The sequence below is a fragment of the Lithobates pipiens genome, unplaced genomic scaffold (assembly GCF_037356315.1).
Source record: "Lithobates pipiens isolate NorthernLeopardFrog02 unplaced genomic scaffold, aLitPip1_a1.2 Scaffold_13, whole genome shotgun sequence".
Classification (NCBI taxonomy): Eukaryota; Metazoa; Chordata; class Amphibia; order Anura; family Ranidae; genus Lithobates; species Lithobates pipiens.
The window spans coordinates 281,468,789-281,491,224 of NW_027507718.1; the positions used below are offsets into that span (position 1 = coordinate 281,468,789).

A 22,436-nucleotide genomic window follows, 5' to 3' on the forward strand; every position below is an offset into this window, starting at 1 on the left:
CTCCCAAACCTCTATTCTATTTAAATATGGATGATGGTACATTGTGTATTTGTTGCTATTTCATTTATACTATTTTGTGAGGCCACCCATCCCTTCAATCCTTGCCATAAAATGCATTCAGACTGGAGGTGCCAGAACTGTGTTCCCCCACGTTCCCACTGAAAAAAAAGCCCCGTTTGCATGTAAGAATGTAATGAGGGGTTGGCAACCGTGGAACAGAGATGCAACTGTGATATACTCAAAAAATAGAGCATGCTTGATTTGATTTTGTTCAATAAAGTGTAGGCACACCATATCTGAAAAGTTTTTTTATGGGACTTTTTAAGCACAAAAACACCGTATTATAAAAAAAATATGAATTTTAATGCAATTAGGAAAAACATATAAATACATAATTTGAAATAATTTCAAGAAATACATCACAGAGTACATAATAACAATTGCAATGCCGATAAAGCTCTACATGTTTCACCATACAATATAGGGCTTCTTCAGGAGAACTGTTAATATCGCATATGCATATAGTCACTGGAATGAATTTTTATTTTTTTTAAAACACGTAAAAGGACACAGATAGTAAATATATTACAATTTACAGCCATGCAGAATATCGTATAGACAAACATTTATTTCAAGCACTGACCTGTGCTTTTAATGAAATTCAATAATACTTCAGGAGTGGTTGGATAAAAAGGGATACATTTTGATAATACCATAGAGAGGGATAAATTGTAAATTGTAATATATTTATTATCTGTGTCCTTTTGTGTGTTTTTTTAAAATAGTTTTTTTCATTCCAGTGACTATATGCATATGCGATATTAACAGTTCTCCTGAAGAAGCCCTATATTGTATGATGAAACATGAGATTTATCGGCATTGCAATAGTTCTTATGTACTCTGTGATGTATTTCTTGAAATGATTTCAAATTATGTATTTATATGTTTTTCTTAATTGCATTAAAATTTATATTTTTTATAGTATGGTGTTTTTGTGCTTAAAAAGTCCCATAAAAAACCTTTTCAGATATATTATATTTAAAGGGATGTGGCCCTATAAGGATGTTTCGGTATCTTAGCTCTTTTATAAAATTCCTCTCCTTTGTAGGCACACTATGCAAAGTGAATGTTAGTGTATAAGGTGAAGCATGTGTTCACTTCAATCATTTAATTATATGCTAATAAAATGTCCCTTGCTACAGGGACATTCAGGGGAAAAAAGTGAAAAATATTGAGAAATAACTGCAATTTCCTACTTAAAATAAGGTGTATATTCTAAATAATAATACATTGAGTAGCCTTGTTGTTCATTGAGCAAAGTGAATAGCAGTGAATAGGCACACCCACAAACTGTATGATTCACTTAATGTATTGAAGCCAAAGAACTGTCTAACAATACAGGCATACCCCACTTTTAAGTACACAATGGGGTTTATTTACTAAAGCTGGAAAGTGCAAAATCAGCCTCACGTCTGCATAGAAACCAATGAGCTTCTAGGTATTATTACCAAAACGTAATTTAACAAGCTGGGGTTAGAAGCTCATTGGTTTCTATGCAGAAGTGAGCCTGATTTTGCACTTTCCAGCTTTAGTAAATAAACCCCATTGTGTACTTAAAAGTGGGGTATGCCTGTACACGAGTACACTAGTAACGATACACTATACACTAGTACACACGTCAACAGCAGCTTAGCAAGCAGTATAAATAAGTTATACACAGTATACAAATGGGTCAAGGCATAAATGTTTACAACAGTGTGAAAGACAGAAAATCATAGAAAATTTGCAAATAGCATAACGATCGGGTGTAAAAGAATGATGTTACAAAAACATAATTTCAGGGTGTCCAGTCCTCAAATTGCATCATAAAATGTTTGGGTGTGTCTATTCAATGCTGACCTATGTTTTGGGGTTATAGGATGGCACTCTTTTGAATTTATAGCACCTCACTATCACTGCTCTGTGCTTTAGTGTATCAAGTATATTATGTTCTAGGTAAAAGTGAATTGTAAGCAAGGTGAAAGCTCACTGTACTTAGTAAATCACGTGAAGATGTATTCATTTCAATTATCCAATCATGTGCAAGGCAAAATCTTGCTTTCTCTTGCACTATTGGGTATTCATAGGGAGCACAAGGGGAGATTTACTAAAACTGGAGCACCCAGAATCTGGTGCAGCTGTGCATGGTAGCCAATCAGCCTCTAAATTCAGTTTGTTCAATTAAGCTTTGACCAAAAAACATATAAGCTGATTGGTTTCTATGTAGAGCTGCAATAGATTTTGCACTCTCCAGTTTTAGTAAATAACCCCCACAGATTCAACTTATTCACTAACATAATTGACATTCACATTACAAAGTAAACATTTGCTTTAATTAGAGAACAGTCTCTGATCTTTCAGTAAATCAACACTGACGTCTCTAATCAAGAAAGGTGTATGTGATAAAAATGCCTTACACAGGCTGTCTGTGGATATCCAGTATTTACATCACTGGACAGCAACTGGGAAAAATCCCACAGCAATGCTGACTCTCACCACTTGGTGTCACTGTTATGTCCTGATCAAACAGGCTTTTTTAAACAAAATAGAAAGAGAAATTGTTATTATTGTTATTAATATTAATAATATTATTATTATTATTATATTATTATTATTATTAATAATAATAATAATAATAATAATAATAATAGTTGTAGTACTATCCTTCGCCATTTATGCTTTTTTTTTTTGTGGATTTATTTACAAATAAGCAGAGGCTGCCGCTGTTCTCTTAACAAAAGTAAATGATTGTTAAAAAGGTGATTTTTAAAAAGGTGATTTTTAAAAAGGCGCAGGGGGTAATCTATTTTTTTTGCAGGCAATTTGTTGGGTTAATGGCTGATGTTGGTGCCTCAATCATCACGGCACCATGGTTGATATGGTGTCAGGATGATTGAAGCGCATCATTTCTGTTCATTGTAATATAAAATGAAGTAGTTCAACTCACCATAATGCAGGATCAGTGGGAGCCCCGAGTGTGTCACTTGCCACGTCGCCTGTTATCAAATGTGAAATGTCACTTGCCACGTAGCCTGCCACCAGATGTGGATTGTCATCTGCCACATCGCCTGCTTTCAGGTGCAGCTTGTCACTTACCACCAGATGCAGATTGTCACTTAAAAGTCAGCAGCTATGCCTTTTTTAGCTACTGCCTTTTATTAAACTAAAAAACAGGTGGAACTCCGCTTTATACACTACATGGAAAGATCTCTATGATCAAGTGATAATTACTAAAATAATTAAAGGATGTTGCAGAACTGACAATGATGGAGATTCCTGACATTTTACGTCGAACTGTAACCGAGTAAAGTAATGAGCCAATCATAAGAGACTAAGAGACTGTGGGGCGTTCTGTAGACTACTACCATGATTACAGGAAGAATTTAATTTTTGGGCAATTATAGAAAATCATAGTCAGTTATAGAGGAAAATGCTAGCCTTTGTCCTTTTTTTTCATATATATATATATATATATATATATATATATATATTCCCCACTGACAGTTTTAACATGCTGAGGAGCATTGATGTAAGTAAGTGAGTTAAAATAAATGGAGTTACGTAACAGTTACTTTAGAGGGTAATGAGTAATCTAACTGATTACTCTTCCCCTCATGGTAACTCAGTTCCCATTACTTGGGCGACATTACCGCGATTACATCTACCGCCCGGGAGGCCCCACCGTGGCCACGCTGCCTGGCTGTTCGTTCCACTGCAGGGAGGGGGCTTTTGCCCGCTGAGCTGAGAAGAGGCTGAGACTCAGAGAGACTGTCTGAACCGCCCCGCCTATCCAGAGAGAGAATGTAGGGCGGCGGGGCGGACACTGAAAAATGAAGTCAGCTGACCAGCTGACACCAATCGAGTGAAGGGTAGGGTCTCTCTCTCTCCCCATGAGGAAAGGCATCCCTGGAGGCATTCGAGTGACTGATGATTTGAATTGCAGTGCAATCGATCTATCCCAAGTCCTCTACCACCTCTGCTTCTTACTGATCCCATCCCTACCCACCCACCATCACTTCTACAACAGATGGGGGGATATGGCAGGGATGAGATCAGTGGTGGTGGGCAGTGGGATCAGTAAGAGAGGATGGCACCACCACTTCTGCCACCCCCCCAAGTACCACACTACCTACAACCCCCCCAGTACACCACCGCTGCCACCCCCCAAAGTACCACCACTGCCACCCCCAAGTATACCACCACCACAGCCACCACCCCAAGTACACCACCACCACTGCCACCCCCCCCCCCAAGTACCACCGCTGCCACCCCCTCAAGTACTCAAGTACCACCACTACCAACCCCGTAAGTACCACCGCTGCCACCCCCTCAACATTTGGGTTCAAATAAATACCAAATGTTCTAAAATACTGTATATAGTGTTTTTATTCTTCAATCAGTTAATATAAACATCTTTGATATTAAAGATGTTATAGAACGTAATTGAATTATAGAATATTCATAAAAAAGTCACAGTTACTTTGCTGAGTAACTAATTACTTTTCCATTTTAGCAATTGAGTTACTAACGCAATTACTTTTTGGGAGAAGTAATTTGTAACTTAACAAATTACTTTTTTAAAGTAAGATGACATGATTATGACTGTTGGAGATACATTTAGCTGTGATAAACTGTCATTGCACATGTGAAAACACATATACTGCTTGAATGTTCTAGTATAAGGGACAGATGAATAAATGTATGACATGTCATAATACACATCATCAGTACAATAATAAAAAAAAAATCGACCTTTTAGCATTAATAAGCTGTCTTTGTGCTCACACACACCTGAACCCTGCATTATGAGCATAACACACACCTGAATTCTGCATTGTGAGAATAATGCACACATGAACCCTGCATTCTAAGCACAATGCACGCCTGAACCCTGCATTCTGAGCACAATGCACACCTGAACCTTGCGTTTTGAGCATAACGCACACCTGAACCCTGAATTCAGAGCAAAACGCACACCTGAATCCTGCATTCTGAGCATAACGCACACCCGAACCCTGCATTCTGAGCATAACGCACACCTGAACCCTGCATTCTGAGCATAACGCACACCTGAACCCTGCATTCTGATCACAACGCACACCTGAACCTTGCGTTTTGAGCATAACGCACACCTGAACCCTGCATTCTGAGCATAACGCACACCTGAAGCCTGCATTCTGAGCACAACACACACCTGAACCCTGCATTCTGAGCATGATGCACATCTGAACCCTGCATTCTGAGCACAACACACACCTGAACCCTGCATTCTGAGCATGACGCACATCTGAACCCTGCATTCTGAGCACAACGCATTCCTGAGCACTACATTCTGAGCACAGCACATTCCTGAACACTGCATTCCGAGCGAATCTGGCAGAATCATACATTTTTGGTCCCTTAGGGCTCATTCAGAGGGATGATCAGTCCCATCCTCTGTACAGAGCTGCTGGTAGGTTTTAAATAAGTTGGTTTTGTGTCGCTGTTTGGGCACTTGGGCTCAAAAAGGTTCGCCAACACTGACCTAGATAATAATAATAATAATAAACAAAGATGGCTCTGTCCTTCCAGAAATTAAAGCAAATCAATGAATTATCAGGGAGACTTCGGTCATCTCTGTAAAGGATGATAAATATTTGAAAGTGGACCAACACAGTTTGAATCTCAAACCATGTATGGGCAGGCTGAATGTACCAAGTTGGTCAATCGATCAACTTGGGTACAACCAGCATGATGGGTTTTACATATGGATATTGCTAGTGGCTGCTATGGCTGCTATAGCTGCTAACAATATACACTGTCTTCTCCCAGATGGGATGGCTTCCCTTACCCCCTGCTGGAAGAAAACAATGGCTCGGCAGGAGGGATTCCCACATTAACACCGTGTGTGTTGATAGGGGAATTGAGCAAATTTTTTTCCTGCATCCCATGGTTGCAGGAAATAAATTTGCTCTATGTATGGCCAGCCTTACACCTACATATTATGTAACATTCACTTACTCCACATTAAAAAATCTAAAGCTGGGCCCATTTTTTTGCTGCCATTGCTTACAATAGGCATGTTCGCTAAGTGATTACAAAATTTGGAAGGGTCAGAGTCAGATTTTTTTTCTTCATTTGGCTCTGTATTTCTTATGGTCATACAGTATACAGCTTGGTTCTGTGCAGGAAATAAACATTTAATTGGCTATGCTATGAGTGCAATCTAAAGTTGAATATTTCTTTTTATTCTTTATGAACACCTGCTCTTTTCATCTAATCATCTAAATCGCATTGTATTACATTGCTTGCTTCAGATTCAAAGTTCTTTACATGAACCTATGTGGCATGTTTCCCACTCATTTCCTTCTCATGCAGGAAGAAGCAATCACTACATTCCGCAATACTGGATGATTTTCAGAGTGGACCATCTCTTTGCCAGATTCCTGATGTGCCAGGTGAGTAATATGCCTGAACGATGATTATAATTCAGGATGTATCAAGTCCACTTCAAGTATACTGTTTTTATTCCTAGTAGATTGCATCAGGCTGTTGGTTCTTGAACATTAGATCCATATTTGAAACAATCTGGGATCTGGTTTTCCATATTTTAACACAAAATGAATAATACAAAAACATAAAAAAAAAATGATAATAATGCTTAGTCAGCTATGGGGATGAGCTTTGCGTTCAGGTTGAACATGACTCAACTGTTCAACTCACACTCATCTTGTTTGCAGTTCGGCAAATGGGTGAACAAACTAGCTATTTTTGGCCAGTTCGCCCGCCCTCTGGTTGTGGTTTGTACACAAATATCAGTTGAAGGTCTGTGATTAAGTGGTATGTTCCCCAGTGGCTTCTGTTTATAAACAAGTTGTGGGTCCTGAGTGACATCATTGACCAAAAATGGCCTGACCACATTTGGCCAATGATGTCACCCAGAATCCTTGTGCACAATAGCTCGTTAGAGCAGCAGCTCAACTTCCTTAAAAAGTGTGATTGACATGGCTTTATATTGCTGGATGATATAACTGGCATTGAATTTACATCAGTATACATGATTTTTTACTCTTTCTTTACTGATTCACTGGGGGGGGGGGGGGGGGGAGTGACAGGTTAAAATACATACACTGTGTTCCTTAACTTCATGTGCAGGTTTGCGGCATCCTTAAAACATGTTATTTCAAGGATTTGTATAGTTTGTATAGTTTGTATAGTTTTGATGTTGCCCTTAAGCCTAAGAAAAACTTGCAAATTGACATTGAAAAGGGCTTGAAAAAATAAATTGATTTGCAGAATTACTATACTTCATAGTTTAACGCTAGACTCGGGTTAAGTATATTTTCAGCCTGGATTCACTGATCCTCCTGTGAACTCGGCCTGGTTCACTCATTTCTAGTCAACATTCCATATTCACTAAAGGAACAAAAAAAAAAAAATTACATAACAATGTTTACAGATTACAGCTTTTTTGGCGGCAAGTATCTCATTTGATCATATTGTGAAACGATAGGTAATTTAACTGAAATATGTTTAAATTTTCTATTTTTTTGAATTTATATATATGAGAAAACAGCTCTTGCCTCCTCAATGTATATTTATAGGCAGTTGCCTACAAAGAGAATGTACCATGTTAGTAAACTAGCTAGTCTGCCAAGGTTAGGGAAAGGTTAATGCTAGTTCTGCTGTTTCCACTCTTTCTGAGCTCTGCTTCTCTCCCTGTGCTGTTATAAAAGGGGGAAGGCTCTGCTCAAACTGCATGGGTAGAAGACAGAGACAAGCCATAAAGGGGACTCTCCTGCCATAGCATGGAGTTGTACCAAGTTATGGACTCTCCCCTTTGCAAGGTATGCCTGGGTAGTCACACTCTAGAGTAGCTAGTTAGGGATGGATACATCAAACTGTGTTTGTACTTAACCTGTTATGCTGCAGAACTTTCAGTAAAGTTTGTTAACTTTAAGAGATGCATAAGTGTCCTATGGCAGATAACACTACACTACTTTTGGTCAGTAAAGCACATACAGGGTATGAAGCAGGTAAGTTGCAAGGGTTTAATGCAGCACGGCAGAGAAGAGTAAAGCCTTTGCTAAAGCTAACCAAGCACACGTTCAAGACACAAAGCAACCATTAGGCGTGGTACCTAGTAAGGTGACAGATTCTCTGGAAGCTAAGGGGGTCGATGTTTTGGCCCCCTTCCTAGCTGTCAGTATCCCATAGCAATCGGATCCAAACCTGCATTATGGGGATCTATGGCCTGGTCACAAGGTACGTAAAGTGGAGTTATCAAGTGCACACATGAGGTCTGCTGGAGTGGGAATTCTCAAATCCAGAAGGGGACAGCTGAGGGACATAGAGATAATAGTCCAAAAGGTGTAATAAATCTCCAATATAGCCCTCCAGTTTTTTACATTACAGGCAAAGAGCTTCAAAGATAAAGAGCAAAATATTCATACAAGAATCCAAATCAGTTCTGGTGTACAATTCAATCCTGACATCCATAAAGGGGATGCAAACGCATGCCCAGATTCTTGACCGCAATAGCAATATATGTATTCCAGGTAGTTTAATAATCAGCAGATCAAGATACTCCAACTCCTACTGAGAAGAGCCATTGAATTGTTTTGGGATTTCTCTAAACATCTGAAGATGACACACCAAATCAATAAAACAATGGCAAACAATCAATAAAACAATGATGTTATTCTGAGAGATATGGTTAAACACCTGCAGTACACTCTGAATGCTCTAAGGTTATTAGTGGTGTACCCTAAGGTTCAGTGCTGGGACTTACTTTTTATTATTTTTATAAATCATATATGGTCTGGGATTAAAAGTACCATTTCAGTCAACCTCAATGCACTGTTTAATTGGGCAACTGTGAGGAAAATTAAGTTTAATGTTGATAAATGTAAGGTTATGCCCTTGGGGCTAAGAATATGCATGCATATTACGTATTAGAGGGAGTACAAATGGGGAAATTAATGGAGAAGGCATTGGGTGTTCTGGCATGCAATGCCAAGCAGTGGTTTCCAAAGAAAGCAAAATCCTTTCTTGTATTAAAAGAGGTATGGACTCCAGAGAGAGAGATATCATTTTGCCCCTGTACAAATCATTAGTAGTACCTCATCTAGAATACGCAGTACAGTTTTGGGCACCAGTTCACAAAAAGAATATTGGGGAACTGGATCAGCTGAAGAAAAGATTAGCTGAGCTGAATTTATTGTGGATAAAGTAAAATTTTGCAACCAAATACAATAGTGTGAATCTGAAAAAAATCCAATTTAACTGATGTGTGTATTCAAGTCCATGCTGTGCTCCAGTAAACAAACCGTGATGCTGAACAGTAAGGATAAGGCTTAAAACTTCTGTTCGGAAAATATGATAAGAGAGGCCACTTACCAGATAAGGTGGATCTCAGATTATAGAAATCAAACTGGCTCAGCCTAAGATCATTCAGCTTGTGAGTACTCCTCCTAGGACTCCTCCAAAGCAGGTATCCCTTCCGAGACTCCTGTATTCATATGATATTCCTTACAAATGCGATGGAAGCTCTTTCTTAATAATCTCCAACATTGGGATGTATCAAAATATAAAAAGAAAAGAGGCTTCGTGATGCAGTACTCTCGTTTAAAAGATTTATTAAAAGCTTGACAGGCACTGACATCCACTTTTTATATTGTGATATATCCCAATGCTGGTGATTCACTCTGCAATACAAGCGTACTAATTGTAAATCTGAGGGAAAGCACTGGTGATTTTATCATCCAATCATGTAGAAGCAAAATATTGTGTTTTTTTTTCCTTGCATGTTCCCCTCGGATCTCCAGCAAATTCACTTCCAGGTGCACTTGTAGTGCAAAGTGGATTTGCCTTTAGGAAATAATCTCCAAAGTCCAAGATACCTAATGAATTGGGGTGTACAGAGCAAAATACTAGAGTGCAATTTACATAATGGGGAAACTATTTAGATTGACCTGTGTGTCCCCAAGGAAAGACATTGGTAGGGTTTTTCTCTCACTTCTTGTTTGGCTATGTGACAGGAAGTTAATACATTTGAAGGAGAAATTGGCAAAATTTGGGAGGTGTCTTCACCCTAACAAGGGTGCAGACATCCCAAAAACTGACAAGACTTCTAATCCCTCTGCACTCTATCCCCAAGCAAAAATAAGTAAGGATTTCATTTAGTTTAACTTTGCAAAGACACATTCCTAAGTTCATCTGGGATGCATGTCAATGGCCCATTTATACCTTGTTTAATAAAAAACACCAGTTGCCTTTTACTAGAAGCATTTGTTAGTCCAGTCTTGGAAAGCTTTACTATTAATTTCCCTAAAAATTGCATCTATATACGCAACCGCTGTGTATGTGAGATGCGCAACTGCTGTGTGCGGGGAGGTATGTGCCTGTGGCCCATATCTGGTTCCCAGAAGCGGTGGCCAGCACACAGGAATGGCATCATGCCCCTCCAGGAAGTTTCTTGTACTGCTGCTAAGAAAATTATATTTTTATTATTAACATGGGGTGATGTTTGTGTGGGTCCCTAACACACATTCATACATATTAGGGCCAATGTAGACATGATCTGATTTACCTACCAGCATGTTTTTAGAGTGTGGAAGGAAACCGGAGTACCTGGAGGAAACCCATGCACAGTGAGAACATGCAAACTCCAGGCAGATGGTGTCATGGGCGGGATTCAAACCAGAAACCCTTTTTGCTGCTAGGTGAAAGTGCTAACCACTACACCACTGTGCCCAAATATATATCTATGGATGTAGGTTCTTGTGTCCACCAGCAGAGAGACGTTGGGTAGATGCCACGCTCCCAATTCTGGAGGCATAATAATGGTCTAGCACAAGGATCTTCAAACTATGGCCCTCCAGTTGTTCACGAACTACAATTCCCATCATGCCTAGTCATATCTGTGAATGTCAGAGTTTTACAAGGCCTCATGGGATGTGAAGTTCCGCAACAGCTGGAGAGCCGTAGTTTGAAGATTCTTGATCACTGTAGCATGTCATGAAAAAAAGGTGGTTTCTCATCTACCTTGTATGATACCCAAGAAATATTGTTAGACAAATACAAGTAGGTCGTGGCACATCTACATTCCAAATTTGGCACTTAAGATGGTCATGCACTATGCAATCTGGTTGGTCAATCTCTGTCCAACTCGATATTTTGTCTAAATAGGTAATAAGAAGATGTACTTGAACAATTAATTCAAATTGTAAGAAATCAAACAGGCTCTTACACTAAATCTATTTTTTTTTAACCACTTCCTGACCAGCGCACGACGATGTACATCGACAGAATGGCACGGGCAGGCATATTGGCGTACATGTACGTCCAATATTCGTTGCCGCCGTGCCATCGGGAGCGCGCCGCCGGCGGCGCGCTCCCGCGCTGGTCGGGACCCCCGTGAGTCCGGTCGCGGGACCCGCGGACTCGATCGCCGCGGGCATCCCCGCGATCGTCTCACGGAGCGGCCGAATGGAGGAAATGCTGTATAAACAAAATTTTCCCATTCTGCCTAGCAACTAGTGACGCTGATCTCTGCTCCATGTGATTGGAGCAGAGATCAGTGTACACTAAATGAAAGCCCAACCCCCCCACAGTTAGTAACACACCCCTAGGAACACTTAACCCCTACACTGCCACCCACTGGTTAACCCTTTCACTGCCAGTGTCATTTACACAGGAATCACTGCATTTATATAGCAGTAATTACTGTATAAATGACAATGGTCCCAAAAATGTGTCAAAAATGTCCGATGGTTCCCCGACAATGTCGCAGTCACAATAAAAATCGCAGATCGCCGCCATTACTAGTAAAAAAATAAATAATAAAAAATTATTAATAAAAATGCTATAAAACTATCCCTATTTTGTAAACGCTATAACTTTTGCGCAAACCAATCAATAATCTCTTATTGCGATTTTTTTTACCAAAAATATGTAGAAGAATACGTATCGGCTTAAATTGAGGGAAAAAAATGTTTTTTTATATATTTTTGGGGGATATTTATTATAACAAAAAGTAAAAAATAATGCGTTTTTTTCAAAATTGTCGCTCTATTTTTGTTTATAGCGCAAAAAATAAAAACCGCAGGGGTGATCAAATACCACCAAAAGAAAGCTCTATTTGTGGGAAAAAAAGGACGTCAACTTTGTTTGGGAGCCACGTCGCACGACCGCGCAATTGTCAGTTAAAGCGACGCAGTGCCGAATCGCAAAAAGTGGTCTGGTCTTTGACCAGCAAATTGGTCCGGTCTGAAAGTGGTTAAGATCTAACTGATTGCAGTGTATGGTCACCTTTAAAGATCAAAATCTGTAAATATTATTTTATTGGGTTTAGAAACACTTCTCTGTTCTTTGTAATGTATTGAAAGATTTGGGTAAAATAGAAAAAAAATTCTAAGATATATGAAAAGTAATAGGAATGAGATTAGCATCAAAGGGGTTAATTAACTGAGAACACCTACTAATTGCCTAACAAGACACATCTAATGAGATGAAATTAACCAATTGCATTGGGCATGCACTATTATCAATGAGAAAACCGCAGTTACCCTAGCACCAGTTGCAGTTTGTATATTTATTATCATTTTGCGCTTCAAAGTGTGCTGGTTCGCACTTTCGGTTAAAATGGAAGTAAACCCATGGATTTAAACAGTTAAAAAAAAAGGCATGCCGGGAATGCTAACTGCACATTGGCTGTGCTCTCAGCCAAACTATCAAACCATCCAATGGCTGGTGTCATAACGAATCACATGTGCAGCACCATAGCAGTTGAAGATTAAACTTAAAGGCAAAGATGGCAGCTTCCTTGGCTGAAAACGATAGGGGAGTTTACTTCCACTTTAATTACTTTTCTGGTGCATCAATGAAGGTATGAACCGGTGCAGCGCATTTGTCTTAGTAAATCACCCCCTATGTTTTCTGACCAACAGTTAATAACAGAATTGAACTGCATTTAACTAGCAACAGTATATAAAGACATCCCTAACTTACAATAATAGTTCCAGTTCCATCCCATGGTCAGTGATTGATGAAAACAAATATTAGCCAGCAAGGTCGGGCCCCCTGAATATAGCACAACGGTTCCCAGCAGACAGCAAATTACCTTGTCAGTCAGTCTCTTTCCAGACCCAGTAAACCCTCTTCTGGGTCCAGACACATACTCAAAATCAGGTAAAAAGTCAAGCTCAATTCAGACAGGGACAGCGCCGGACTGGCCTACCGGGATACCGGGAGATTTCCCGGTAGGCCGCCTGCCCTGGGGCAGTTTTTAGTTGCTGCTGCATTGGTGCTTTCTACTGCGGATCAAAGCGCTGGCTGGCTCTGTGTTCGGTGGCCGCGCTGTAACACAGCCCTGCCCCCCAGACCAGCTTGTGTGATAGTAGATAGAATCAACTTTCCGCCTATCACACAAGCCGGTCTGGGGGGGCGGGGCCTTGTTACAGAGCAGCCGCTGAACACAGAGCCAGCCCTGTGATCAAGAGGATGAGATGCTGCCCGTACAGCCCTCCCTGTGTGCCTGGATAGGAGGATCAGCAGGGGGGCAACATATAGAGGAAATGAGCCTTCTATATTCTTCCATGCTTGTAGGAGGGAGAGGAGAATCAAGCATTCAGCGGCTGCATGGAGGAATATAGAAGGCTCATTTCCTCTATATGCAGCCCCCCTGCTGATCCTCCTATCCAACTTCTTTTACTGCTCCCCCCAGTTCACCTTGTGCTCTCTGCCCCCCGTGCCCTCCTCCCCACCACACACTCCAGCCCCCCCACAGTTCTCTCCACCCCTGTTCTTTCTTCCCCCTCGCTTTCCAGTTTTCCCCATCTTTCTTTAGCCACCATCCAAGTGCTCTCCACTCCCCCCAGTGCTTTTCACCCCCCCGTGCTCTCCCCCCTGTTCTCCCCCCAGTGCTCTCTACTCCCCCCAGTGTCCCCCCAGTGCTCTCCACCCCCCAGTGCTCTCCCCCCTGTTCTCCCCCCCAGTGGTCTCCACTCCACCTCAGTTCTCTCCCCCCTGTTCTTCCCCCAGTGCTCTCCACTCCCCCCAGTTCTTCCCCCCGTGCTCTCCACTCGCCTCAGTGCTCTCCCCCCCTGTCCTCCCCCCAGTGCTCCCCACCCCCCCCCCAGTGCTCTCCCCCCTGTTCTCCCCCCCAGTGCTCTCCCCCCTGTCCCCCCCCAGTGCTCTCCACTCACCCCAGTGCTCTCCTCCGCTGTTCTCCCCCTCAATGCTCTCCACTCCCCCCAGTGCTCTCCACCCCCCAGTGCTCTCCTCCCCCCCAGTGCTCTCCATTCCCCACAGTGCTCTCCCCCCCTGTTCTCCCCCCAGTGCTCTCCCCCTGTTCTTCCCCCTCAGTGCTCTCCACTCCCCCCAGTGCCCCCCCCCCTGTTCTTCCCCCCAGTGCTCTCCCCCATGTTCTCCCCCCAGTGCTCTCCAGTCCCCCAATGCTCTCTCCCCTGTTCCCCCCCCAGTGCTCTCCACCCCCCCCCCCAGTGCTCTCCTCCCCCCAGTGCTCTTCACTTCCCCCAGTGCTCCCCCCATTCTTCCCCCCAGTGCTCTCCACTCCCCCAGTGCTCCCCCCTGTTCTCCCCCTCCCAGTGCTCTCCACTCCCCCCAGTGCTCTCCCCCTGTTCTTCCCCCCTGTGCTCTGTTCTCCTCCCAGTGCTCTCCACTCCCCCCAGTGCCCCCCCGTTCTTCACTTCCCCCAGTGCTCTTCACTCCCCCCAGTGCTCTCCACTCCCCCCAGTGCTCTCCCCCCTGTTCTCCCCCCATGTGCTCTCCCTTCCCCCCAGTGCTCCCCCCTGTTCTTCCCCCCAGTGCTCTCCAACCCCCCCCCCCAGTGCTCCCCCCGTTCTTTTCCCCCTATTCTTCCCCCCCAGTGCTCTCCACTCCTGTTCTTTTTGGCTCTCCCCAGAACTCTTCACTCCCTACCCCTGTACTCCCCACTCCCCCCCCTGCATTTTGCCCCCACCCATGTGCTCTCCAACCCTGCCAGTGCTCTCCACCTCCCATAATGCTCTCCAGTCCCCCGTGCTTTTCCCCTTGTTCTTTCTGGCCCCCACTGGTGCTCTCAAGCTCCCCCCATTGCTCTCCACTCTCCCCTACTCTTTGTACCCCCCAGTACTCTCCAGCCCCCATGCTCTCCACCCCTGTTTTTCTGCCCCCCAGTGCTCTTCGCCACCCCACACTCTTAGCATCCACAGTGCTCTCAGCCTACCATGCTCTCCACCCCTGTTCTTTTTGCCCCCCAGTACTCTCAAGTCCCCCCCATGCGCTCTCTGCTCCCCACCCTCGTGATCTCCACTACCCCCTGCTCTTTGCCCCAACCCATGTGTTCTCCAACCCTGCCAGTACTCTCTGCTCCCCCTTCTCTCCAGCTTCCACCCAGTGCTCTCCACTTCCCCAGGACCAAAGGACAGGCTGACTGGGGCCGGAAAATGGGGACGGCTGAAGGTGCAGGTGGCCAGGGACCACTTCATCTCACAGCAAACAGATCCTCTTGAAGGAGCACCGTCCCTATCAAAAACGAGAACAGACCCTGCCTGCTGCTGGCCGTCATGGATATCCTGCTGGCATGCAAGGTACCGTACCGAGCATCAACAACACACTTTCCCACAGAAAGGAACTGCAGACTGGGACATGGGGCACAGGAGAGGCTGCATTCATGGGCACAGAGAGGCTGCATTCATGGGCACAGTGAGACTGCATTCATGTCACAGTAAAGCTGCATTTGATGGGCACAGTGAGGCTGCAATAATGGGCCCAGTGAGGCTGCAATGGTGGGCATGGTGAGGCCGCATTTGTGGGCACAGTGAGACTGCATTCACGGGCAGAGTAAAGCTGCATTTGGTGGGCACCCACCCCCCTTGCCTTAGTGTATTCTTTCCCTGGAAGGTGCCCCCCCATGTTCTGAGTTCCTGGGGTCCCACTTGATGATTGTCCACTTACCACTGTTAACTGGAATTTGCATATATATATATATATATATATATATATATATATATATATATATATATATATCCCTATGTAATTTCATATCTATATATAATACACTCTTCATCAAATGTGCTTTAAAATGTATGGTTTTCCCTTTCATGAACAAGAAAATAATGACGTTATTCTGTTGGGCGGGTATAATAATTCTGTGGGGCTGGTATGAAATTTTTTCCAGGGCTGACTTTTATTCCCAGTCCAGCCCTGGACAGGGATCACTTGATCGTGGTCAGCAGTGGCAGGGATCTATTCATTCAGCAGCAGCTCAGTCTCTTTCCCACACATCTGATACTTTAAGACAGTTCCCACCTCACCAGCCTGCCTACACACCCTCCTCGTCTTGCTTTGTTGCAACATGTAAACACTGTCCTTCCAGGATCAACCCAGACCCAGCCAAGAAGGTTGTCCCCTGCACTGGAGACACTCCACAGACGATTGTTGCAAATTGGTTTCCTTAAAGATGGCTGCTGCACTACTGCATTATTGAATATGGCCTTAACCGCTTCAGACCCAGAAGATTTTACCCCCTTTCTGACCAGAGCACTTTTTGCGATTCGGCACTGTGTCACTTTAACTGACAATTGCGCGGTCATGCGATGTTGCACCCAAACAAAATTGACGTCCTTTTTTTCCCACAAATAGAGCTTTCTTTTGCTGGTATTTGATTACCTCTGCAGTTTTTATTTTTTGCGCTATAAACAAAAATGTGTCAATTTTGAAAAAAAAAACGCATTATTTTTTACTTTTTGCTATAATAGATATCCCCCAAAAAATATATAAAGAAAACTATTTTTTTCTTGAGTTTATGCCGATATGTATTCTATTACATATTTTTGATAAAAAAAATTACAATAAGCGTATATTGATTGGTTTGTGCAAAAGTTATAGCGTCTACAAACTAGGGGATAGTTTTATGGCATTTGTATTATTATTTTTCTTTTTACTGGTAATGGCGGTGATCTGCGATTTTTATCAGGACTGCGACATTATGGCAGACACATCGGACAATTTTGACATATTTTTGGGACCATTGGCATTAATACAGCAATCAATGCTATAAAGAAATTAATTGATTACTGTAAAAATGTCACTGGCAGTGAAGGGGTTAACACCAGGGGCGATCAAGGGGTTGATGTGTTCCCTAGTTTGTGTTCTAACTGAAGGGGGGAGGAGACTGTGCAGGGGAGATGAATGATTGCTGTTCACTCTGTATGAACAGACAATCTATCTATTCTCCCCTCAGAGAACCGGAAACTGTGTGTTTACACACACAGATCCTGGTTCTCCGTGTGTCAGCAGTGATCGTGGGAGCCTGGCAGTGATTGTGGCCGCCAGGCACTCGCATCGGCCCGGAGGGCGCAAGTGCCTCCTAGTGGCCACAGGGCAAAGCAATGTTACATAACGCTGTTTCGCCCAGCTGTGCCATTCTGCTGCAGTACAACTGCGGTGGATGGGCGGCAAGTGGTTAAAGCTGTCCACACTGCAGAAGGATAATACAGCAGCAAGAAAGGAAAACGTTATCAGCTACAGTCCAGGTTACAGTAATATGATCAACTCATGACAGAAGAAACCATGCTGCAATTTTAGGCTGAGGAGGATGTCCCCCTCATCTACAAGTGTAGCAACCTTGTAAACAAGCTGCAAACTTTCCCGAGCTCTTTAATAATACATTCTATTGGATTTTTTGGGTTTTGTAATTATAGCCTAACTGGCAGCATAACATGAACATAAAATGTTTGACTATAAATCTGTTACTTGCTGTTCTGCATTTTCTCATTTCAACCATCACATTATTTGTAATGATTTTGGAAGACTAGTCTGTTTTAATATTTGTTAACAGCAGGATTTGAGGATTGAAAAATGGCATCAGGATTAACTTGAATTACTAGCTATTCATATTTAATATGTTTTAATTGGGCTGGCTGTTCTGCTTCAGTTCATTTCAGTAATAATGCTGTACCTTTTACCATCTTTAAAATAATATATATATGTCTATTGGTATTTATTGGCTCTGAATGATTCCTAGAATAAGAACTGCAAATCATAAAGTTTATGATAAAAAAAGTTTTACTGAAATGTGCCAAGGTAACCTTAAACATATCAATACCACCTCTGACTCAATGTAAAGTCTGCCAAGGTTGGACCATATTACATGCTGTACAAGCAACACTGTTTGTGCTTTTCAATACTTTTTGGAGACATCATTGGATTCTAAAGGAGGACTAAAGGATTAATATAGTGTATTGTGTCATGTTTTCTCTTTTTATTTCTATACTGAGATTACTTTTAGCCCAACTCTGGCAAAATATTTTTAAATAAAGTCTGCCAGGCATAGGTAACATTTAACCACTTCAATACTGGGCACTTTCACCCCCATTCAGCTTTCAGTGCTGTTGCACTTTGAATGACAATTGCATGGTCATGCAACACTGTGCAACACTGTACCAATATGAAATTGTTATAATTTTTTTAGAGAGAGAGAGCTTTCTTTTGGTCGTATTTAATTGCCACTGAGATTTTTATTGTTATTTTTTGCTAAACAAACAAAATAGACAGAACATTTTGAAAAAAAAAAACCAAAAACTTTTTTTATGTTTTTGTTTCTGTTCTGCTTTCCTCTCCTCATGCTGGGACATGTGATACAATTCACATGGTAAATGGCCTCTGTGATTAGTCCTTTACACCGATCTGTGACCAGCTATGTCCGAAAGACACAGCGATCACAGAGCAGGCCATATATACACCACAGGGGGCGTGAGAGGGCCATGGTTTTAAGAGGATGTCCATAGACACCCTCCCAGAACTTGACGACCACGCTGTAGCCATCTTTCAGCTATAGCACAGTAAAGAAGTGGTTAAAAAAGCAACTTTTGATGTAGTACTTACTCCCTCTACAAGCAGTCCATCCACTTTTCAACACAAGAGGTCCTTCCTTACCATGTGAGCAGTCTGAAGACTTTTAGAAAAAGTAAGTATAAAGAGAATTAAACACAGGGGTGACTCAATGATGACATGTCATCTCTACAGGACCAGAGTTAGGCTACAAATTGCATTTCACATGGTTACAGGGTGGTTGCAGTGTGGCCCTATTCACATGAATGGGTCACATTCATCAGCAGTACTGCGACATTCCCTTAAATGTGTGACACTTTCAACTGTGCTGTACTCTGCACCTTGAGTGTTCACAAAAGTGCTTGCCCCACTTCTGGCTCTTCTACAAAGCCAGTACATTCATGGACTGGACACCTACAGTGGTGTGAAAAAGTGTTTGCCCCCTTCCTCATTTCCTGTTCCTTTGCATGTTTGTCACACTTAAGTGTTTCGGAACATCAAACCAATTTAAACAATAGTCAAGGACAACACAAGTAAACACAAAATGCAATTTGTAAATGAAGGTGTTTATTATTAAAGGTGAAAAAAAATCCAAACCATCATGGCCCTGTGTGAAAAAGTGATTGCCCCCCCTTGTTAAAACATACTATAACTGTGGTTGTCCACACCTGAGTTCAATTTCTCTAGCCACACCCAGGCCTGATTATTGCCACACCTGTTCACAATCAAGGCATCACTTAAATAGGAGCTGCTTGACACAGTAAGGTCCACCAGAAGATCCTTAAAAGCTACACATCATGCCGAGACCCAAAGAAATTCAGGAACAATTGAGAAAGAAAGTAATTGAGATCTATCAGTCTGGAAAGGGTTATAAAGCCATTTTCAAAGCTTTGGGAATCCAGCGAACCACAGTGAGAGCCATTATCCACAAATGGCGAAGACATGGAACAGTGGTGAACCTTCCCAGGAGTGGCCGGCCGCCCAAAATTACCCCAAGAGCGCAGCGACGACTCATCCAAGAGGTCACAAAAGACCCCACAACAACGTCCAAGGAACTGCAGGCCTCACTTGCCTCAGTTAAGGTCAGCGTTCATGCCTCCACCATCAGGAAAAGACTGGGCAAAAATGGCCTGCATGGCAGAGTTCCAAGGAGAAAACCACTGCTGAGTAAAAAGAACATCAAAGCTCGTCTCAATTTCTTCACAACACATCTTGATGATCCCCAAGACTTTTGGGACAACATTCTGTGGACTGATGAGACAAAAGTGGAACTCTTTGGAAGGTGTGTGTCCAAGTATATCTGGTGTAGAAGGAACACTGCATTTCATAAAAAGAACATTATACCAACAGTAAAATATGGTGGTGGTAGTGTGATGGTCTGGGGCTGTTTTGCTGCTTCAGGACCTGGAAGACTTGCCGTGATAAAAGGAACTATGAATTCTGCTGTCTACCAAGAGATCCTGAAGGAGAATGTCCGACCATCTGTTCGTGTACTCAAGCTTAAACGAACTTGGGTTCTGCAGCAGGACAATGATCCTAAACACACCAGCAAGTCCACCACCGAATGGCTGAAGAAAAACAAAATTAAGACTTTGGAGTGGCCTAGCCAAAGTCCTGACCTGAATCCTATTGAGATGTTGTGGTATGACCTTAAAAAGGCCGTTCATGCTCGAAAACCCTCTAATGTAACTGAATTAGGACAATTCTGCAAAGATGAGTGGGCCAAAATTCCTCCAGGACGCTGTAAAAGCCTCATTGCACGTTATCGCAAACGCTTGGTTGCAGTTGTTGCTGCTAAGGGTGGCCCAACCAGTTATTAGGTTTAGGGGGCAATCACTTTTTCACACAGGGCCATGATGGTTTGGATTTTTTTTCACCTTTAATAATAAACACCTTCATTTACAAATTGCATTTTGTGTTTACTTGTGTTGTCCTTGACTATTGTTTAAATTGGTTTGATGTTCCGAAACACTTAAGTGTGACAAACAAGCAAAGGAAGGGGGCAAACACTTTTTCACACCACTGTATTACCTCCAAAAGGTCTCCACAACCATGTCTGTCAATGTACAGTATAATGGATTATTCAGTTATTTCAGACCTTTGGCTGGATCATTGACATTCCAAAGACTGACCTTCAGCCCTCACCGTCTGGAGCACCTGAGTCCGATCTTATACACAGTCCAAGCCAGACTCTTCATTCCCCAGGAGACTGTTGCTTTCCAAGAGCCTGATGCGCCCCAGTTGAAGACCCATAGAGTCGAAACGTGTCAGCCAAGCATATCTTGTGCTTTCCACATTGCCGGGTATCATCAGTGTAGAGATGATATTGAAAGCCATGGGAGGCAATAAACTGACCCAGGGAGGTGGTGTAGATTGAGAAAAGGAGAGGACCAAGCACAGAACCTTGGGGGACCCCGACGGAGAAAGGAAGAGGAGAGGAGGAAGTAGAGTTGTAAGTGACACTGAAGGAGCAGTGGGATAGCTAGGATGAGAACAAGCAAGGAGTACAGTCATGGCGACCAAATGACTGGAGTTTTTTGAGGAAGAGGGGGTGGTCCACTGTGTCAAAGGCAGCAGAGAGGTTCAGGACAAGTAGTCCTGAATAGTGTCCATTGGTTTTAGCCATTAGTAGGTCATTTGTGAGTTTAAGGAGAGCAGTTTCAGTGTTGAGGGCGAAATCCGGACTGAAGGGGGTCAAGAAGTTTTTTCATGGTCAGATGGTCACTCATTCGGTTGTAGACCAGTCTTTCAAGAAGTTTGGAGGAGAAGGGGAGTAAGGAGATGGGGTCCAGTGAGGGCTCTTTAAGGATGGGGTGACTAGCCCATGTTTTAGAGAGTTTGGGAATATGCCAGAAGAGAGGGAGAGGTTGAAAATGTGAGTTAGAGAATGCAGAATCGAGTCAGAAGGTCAGTGTAGCATTTGCGAGGGAGCAGGATGCAAGGGGCAGGTGGTTAGATGGGTGTTATATAAAAGTTAAGCAACCTCATAAGATCTAAGGGATCTTGAATTGTAAAATCCCCAAGTTGGCGTATGGTACAGGATATAGGCCCTCCTTTCTATGTCTTGATCATTCCTTAGTACCCAGTACCCATTGACCTAAAGGTAGACTCAGGGGCGGACTGACAACTCATGGGGCCCCGGGCAATAGAAGATCATGGGGCCCCCTTAATCCCAACACTCAAGCTACACCTGCACAGGGGTACACTGGCGGGAGAACACACACACAGGCGGACACTGGGGGGAGAACGCACACACAGGGGGACACTGGGGCGGAGAACGCACACACAGGGGGACACTGGGGGAGAACGCACACACAGGGGGACACTGGAGGGAGAATGCACACACAGGGGGACACTGAAGGGAGAACGCACACACAGGGGGACACTGGAGGGAGAACGCACACACAGGGGGACACTGGAGGGAGAATGCACACACAGGGGGACACTGAAGGGAGAATGCACACACAGGGGGACACTGGAGGGAGAACGCACACACAGGGGACACTGGAGGGAGAACGCACACACAGGGGGACACTGGAGGGAGAATGCACACACACACAGGGGGACACTGGAGGGAGAAC

General features: G+C 43.1%; 1 long non-coding RNA gene across 1 annotated transcript in view; it reads left to right on the forward strand.

Annotated features, from left to right (window-relative positions):
• Positions 1-22,436, forward strand: part of LOC143974894 (uncharacterized) — a 113,725-nt gene that overhangs the window by 67,372 nt on the left and 23,917 nt on the right. The window contains exon 3 of the long non-coding RNA XR_013272294.1: positions 6,397-6,476. This is a non-coding gene — a long non-coding RNA (uncharacterized LOC143974894). The remainder of the gene's footprint in view (positions 1-6,396; positions 6,477-22,436) is intronic.